This window comes from Larus michahellis, chromosome 3, assembly GCF_964199755.1.
Source record: "Larus michahellis chromosome 3, bLarMic1.1, whole genome shotgun sequence".
Taxonomy (NCBI): domain Eukaryota; kingdom Metazoa; phylum Chordata; class Aves; order Charadriiformes; family Laridae; genus Larus; species Larus michahellis.
The window spans coordinates 48908736-48915396 of NC_133898.1; positions in this window are offsets into that span (position 1 = coordinate 48908736).

The following is a 6661-nucleotide window of genomic DNA, read 5'->3' on the forward strand; positions in this document are numbered from 1 at the left end:
TAGAATCATGCATGGTTTTGAGAGAGGACCAAGAACTATTGTCTGTAGTCAGGTGATAGCAAAAAGCCTGCTATTCAATTGTTCTAAAAATTTCCACTATACTTTTTTTAAAAGAGAATAAAGAAAAAGTTCTAGAGCCTGAACTACCACTTAGTTTTCCTTTGAAACTATTGTTCCAGGCATTCTAATTTAAAGAGTAAAAAATTTTGATAAAACCAGACTGACAGAAGTACGTGAAATGCCTTCACTTCTCAGTATTAGAAAGCAACCTCAAAGCAGGTTTGAAGCACGTTTAGGTCAAACAACAGGGACAGAAAAGATGCTGAAGGGTTGTAATAAAAATGTAGTGATGCTGATAGGAGGAGCAATAAGTGGAAGTGTTTCTAGAAGAATCACAGAAAATAGTTTTACTACTTCTGCCTCAGAGCTCTTCCACTTCCACTTTTGGGAAGAAACAATGCAAAGGAAACACAGTGATTTAAAGCATGCACCAGTTCTTTACTGAAGCAGAACAGCTGTTTGATTAACAGCCTTTGAGTCATAGGCAGTTTGTGAAATTTGCAGGAAAATCCCTATTTCAACTCCCAAACCTAATGCACCATTGACAATGAGTCAGGTTACAGCTGGAGCAGTCTTGCACTGCACTGCAGTTGTTTTATTCATAGACTCATTTTTCTGCTGATTTCTTGTAACTGCTATTTTTAGCATCATTTACTAATGGCAGTCATGACAGTAAATAGTAGAGTCTTCCCTTATTTCCACGGTCAAAGTCCTAATTCAGGCTTTTTGCTTTTAAAGCTACAATTTGACTTGCACGCAACCATTGGAACAGGCTGCCCAGGGAAGTGGTTGAGGCACCGCCCCTGGAGGTATTTAAAAGACGGGTAGACATAGTGCTTAGAGATATGGTTTAGTGATGGGTTTTGTCAAGAGTTTGGTTGATGGTTGGACTAGATGATCTGAAAGGTTCCTTCCAACCTAGGCAATTCTATGATTCTATGACTGCTGGGACTCTGTTATTCTGTCTGGATACCCTGACTTCCCATGTTCCAGCAGAATTTTGCTTGCTGGAGAAACAGAAGTGCTTTGTCAAGACAGAGGCAGACAATTTCAAGCTGAAGCTAATTTAGCAGCTATTCTTGGACAAAAGGTAGCATTTGAGGGAGGAGCCTCTTAACCCTAAAAAATGTTACCTGCCTTTCCTGCCCCAACCACAGGAACTGGGAGAGGGAATATAAACACAAGATACCAGCAGTGCAGGAGATGCTGCTGCACGTCAGCTGCTACCATACCCAGCACTACTGGGTACAGCCTTTATGAACTTCCTGCTCATTTTCAGTGATAATTAGGTGATCTCCAAATCTTACATATTCCCTCTTGTGTACCAAGAACTGCTTTGATTCATCTTATTAAAAACTGCAGTGTGATTTTTTACAGATTTAGCTTTCCATTCCTTTTTCCCTTTCCACTTCAGAGAAGAGACAGACTTAAAACTTGAGAGCAGCGTCAGACCAAAACCCACTAATTAGGACAGACTGATGGTGTCTAGCGCCATTTTACACAGAGCTTTTGAATCTATGTGATTGAGTCCAATAGTGATAATTAATTTTTAGTTTAGATAACTATTGTGTTCACTGCGTCTGTTGTCAGCAAAACTGGATTTGTTACAGTCACCTGTGTAATTGTAGCAGGCTTCAGTGTAAGCTTCTGACAGCAACATAGGTCATGCTAAATAACAGTTAAAGCCCACTCAGAAATCTGTGAAAATGGAACTAAACTGATGACCAGCCTCCCTTTTTAACCCCTTGTCACATATTCAGTCAGGTGGCTTAACAAACACCACCTTATTGGATAGAGAAAGAAGAGTACAACTGTAGACTATTTTGAGCCATCCTGTAATTTCTTGGTAAAGGAGCTGCTGTGTTTGCTCCTTTTTTTCTGCAGTCAACACCTCATCTTACATCTGCACTTCTCCAAAGCAGAGGCTGGCGCCTTCCCTGCTGGGCAGCAGGGCTGCATCACAACTGCACCAGGCCCAGCAGCATTACAAGCTGCTCTGTCCTTTGAGAGTTATTTCAGCAGTGCTCTGGCTCTGCTAGCTGCCTTAGCTGTCTGCTGCCTTTTGGCTCTCTGCTCCTGCTCTCCAGTTCCTCCCACTTTTCAGCAGAGCGCCAGAAAGTATATGATTACATGCTATCCTGCTTCCTCAAAGGAGACTTCTTAAACAGAGCCCCTGTTCTTGCTTCCCAGCCTATAACCTGTACCTCTTAGGGCAGCAAGTCATTGCCCAAAGTCAGGGTAACAGCATATACGGTCATACTTATTTGGCCCAATATTTTATACACAGTTCCAATTATAAAATTTCCACCAATTAACAGTGAGCTACTTAAAAAAGAGCAGTCCCTAGACTTGACACAAATAAGCACCTTTCAAAACCTCCCATGGGCCCCTTTTTGTTCAACTCTCCTGCTCTCCGCAACTCAAAACACCATTCTTCCCCTTAAGTAAGAGGCTGCTTTTCCTTTTTAGGCCTATCCAGCGTTTTCTGTAATAGGTTACTTGCAGTTTCTCAATCTTCAAATATGCTTATTTACTTTTCTTCCTAACCTATGTACCAAAGCCCAAAGTTATGCTGACTTTAGTCCAGGGGTAGGGTTGGGTGCCCCGCTGGCTACATTTGTCCTTTTTCTGATGCATACAGTACCATAACAGCTTCCTAAGTACTGCTGTTCTTTTGAGGTTGGTAAAAGACATCTGTGGTCTGGTAGAGACAAAACTGGCTCTACCACATCAAGTCCAAGGGTCACGTACCCACAGCCATTATAGAGAGTGGCCATCATGAGCTGCCTAGAGGAGCAGAGTGAGAACCGAGGGAAGCACGCAGTACAACACATTCAGCTTCTGACCATCATCCTTTTAGGACTTTCTGAATCAAACGTTACAATTGCACCATCTTACTGAGTAAGCAGACAATGAATTAGCCCAATTCATTTTTAGGTCAATAACACCACTTTTGGGCTTCCACAACAAGATCCATGGCAGCATGTAGTATATTTTAATGAGTCACTGTCTGAATATTCTTCAAGTAAAATCCTGTCCAGAACCAGAGGCTTCTGCCCACTGTACATACCACTTATATGGTAATGCTACGACCATTCAATATTAATAACTTCAATGGCTCTCTGCAGGTCTTATCAATGGTCCTTAACAGGCTCGTAACACATTAAAAATATGGGTTATGACAAGTTTGTTTGTCCTCACTCAAAGCTAATGCATAAACACATTATCTAGCTTTGCAGTGAGGCAATCAAAGTAGGCTACTAGTTCCCATTAAGAAATGCACCCAGTGGAAGTTACTCGCAGCTAATCTTTTTTATATTGTTATGGGGTACCAGAATAATTAATTTCTTCCCCTAGTTAATACAGTACTAGCACGCTGTACTCTTCAGCAGAAATTTTATGTGGAAGGACTTCATATGATCTCAAAAGCCTGACACTGCGTCTTCCACAGCTTTAGTGGATTTGTGCATTACAACATTTTCTGATGGAAGTTATTACCCTAGCTTCTTTGAAAGGCTTTAGATTCAAAGTGGACATGAGTCACCACTTCTTGGTACACCTAGATTAAAATTTCAGTTGACAGCCCAGCTGGTTCAGCTGTTATTTAGTGACAAGTTAATCAGTGGCCTTCCATAACTCTTCCTTGAAATGTCAATACTTATCTCCAGTGATCATTCAGATCTTACAGTTTTCAGTATACAGCCTAAATGCACAAATCTTAGAAATCGCATGGAACAAAATAAAAAGTCGTCTTCTTTTTTTTTTTTTTTAAACGGGCTTACCCATTCGAAAGCTTAAAATGCTACTGCTACTTCATAAACTACTAAGTAGTCTATTTTTTTGTTGCAATGGCTGCTTTTTAAGCCAAAAGGTTGAAGAGAAGCATAGAAGCAAACAAGATAGAGATTAGGTATGAAGGCCAAAGGACAAATGAGTTACAGAGAAAGCACTGGCCCTTTTGAAAAGCAATTATAGGCCATATAACCCTTAAGACATACTTGCCCCTTCTTTTTTAAAATCAATGAGACAACACTCTAGGATTCTGAAAGTAGTCAGGATCACTTCTTCATCTACATTGCAACAGATACCAGGGCAAACCTGTGCCTGTGCCTGCCCTATCTCCTTCCCCCAGATGATGATCGAGCCACAGGCTACACAAACATAGTGCCTTAGACCATATCTACCTTGTGAGACTGAAAAAAGAAACATCACACATCTGTGCAAAACAAAAAACTGTGTGATGTTCTCCAAACTAGAGACTGTGACAAAACCCAAGAACGCCAGGACTACGCCTTCATGCCTTAGCTACACCATCATCCTTACTGAAGTTGCCTTTGGATCTCCCTGTAGGGTCTCTGCTGTTACAATGGGCTGCCTTGCCCTCAGCATTGCTGCATTTTCAAGGGAAAAATGAGAGGGCTGTAGTATCACCACTCACCACCAGATGGTAGGTGTTTTCTGATGGCTAGAGGGGAATAGGCTTTTAATAGACCTTTGAGTTGGTGAACTCCTCAGCTTCAGAGAAAGTAGAGACAAAAGTAAATAGGACAAAAAAAAAAATCTAATAAACTATTTATGGGATCGTGAATGAACTGAGGCTTGAGAGGAGTGGGGGAAACTCACATATATTGGGCACAAACATGAAAAAAACCCTCAACTTAGACTCAAGATATTATTGCTAGCATAAGGATTTGGGTGCCCCTTTCTATTTCTTATCCTGGCTCTTCCTGTTAAGACACTTTTTAGTTTTGTTAGACGTGTTTTATGTCAGCAACAACATGAAACTTTGGTTATTTTGGAGACAAAAAGCATTCCCAAACTAAATATTGGGTAATTTTCAAGCAAACTCATAATTAAAAAAGCACCGTTATGTGGATATGTAAAGTTGCATTATCTATCTCATGTTGTACACAGATACACAGAACATGTATTTTCCAAGTTACTAACACGTTTGACCTTGTTTCTGGAATTTTCTCAAAAAAGAAGTTGAAAGATGCAGCTGTAACTAACTAACATTTTCAGTCAAGGAAACTATTTCTGTACATACATCAGAAGAAAGCGAAAGTTAATACCACAGACATTACTTCTCACTAATTATTTCTGACAGAAGCTACTTCTTTCTCATCTCTTCTCCAGTTTTAATCCTCATCTTCATAGCACTGTGAAGACCAGTAAACAGCCTGAACAAAACCAACACACCAATACTCTTTTTTGTTGGAGTTAAAAAAGGCCAAAGCCAACCTCGCTGATCCCATCCTAACACAACTTGCGCTGCTTTATCTTTCTCACATTTAAGATTCTCACGCGACTGTCACTACCACAGTAACAAATACACATTTACCCCAACAACCTGCCTTAGAAATCAAGAATCACCGTTTTACAAAGGTAAAATACCAAGATCAAACCAACTAGTAAGCCTGCCCAGCTGTTTTAATTGCCCCTGCCCCAACAGAGGGTGCAGGCAAGCCTTTTCCAGGCCTGTCAACTCCTCTTTGCCATTAGTTTCTTCTAAGATGGAGTCAGTCCCAGTTCTTGGCCCAGGTACAGGCTTACAAATACTACAGACTCCACCTTTCCAAATAAATCCTTCTTAGTGCTGCCTGTAATCAGCATGTCTGACCAGTGGATCCATACTTTCCCTACCCAGCGAAGGCTAACAACTGACTATAGCAATGTAATCAGGACTAGCGGAGCTCAGTGGCAAGGAAAAGCACTTCAAAACAGGCAATAAGCACAAGTCCTCATTTAATGGTGCTCTGCCCTACTGTCCAAAACTGACCCAAAACTTAAGACTTACAAGATATATTGAAACTAGTTATGAATAACTAATTGCTTTTCCTTCATGGACAGAGAACACGGTATGCTGCAAAAATTGCAGAATTAGGCTGCTCTTTAAATTATTATAAATGCCATGCCCTTTCTTTGACCTTGTTTAGACAACTCTGTTCTCTAACAATTTCCAACTATGTCTGGCCACAAGTCAACACTGTTACGCTAACTTAAGCCACCATAAGGCAGAATTTACATTTTTTTCTACTTGCTAACATCTTGATTTGGAACTGTGGGAGGCAGTCAGGTCGAGACCGTGAAAAATATGCAGTCTCTTGCACAAAGCATTGCCCAGACTGAGCTGCAGCTCTCCATTATTCCATAGTGATTCAGGAAGAAGTATGGTTTACAGTTTCTGTACAACTTACTTACAAGCAAGCACCTGGGGCCATGCTGACTACCCTATCCTTTATGGTAGGCTTCCAAAGGACAGCCCTAAACCCATCTCACATTCCTGTCCACAGATCAAAAGGAAGTGCATGCAGCAAATAAGGCAACTGGACACTATCACCGTTTTGTTGAGGATGCTCCAAAGTTGACCTCACAGCCAAACTAAGGGCTCCTGGAGCACAGGACTGTACTTTTGCTGTTGAAGAACAAACACAGGTTCACTATGTCTTAGATAAAGCTGCAGGAATTAAAGAATATAGTGGTTTGGACATCTTCATAGAAGCTAAAGTGAGTGGGAAGGGCCACAGATTATCCTGCGGGCACAGAGATGGCAACCAAAGACCTGGAAATCTCTGAAGGGAGAGCAAGTCTTGTACAGGAA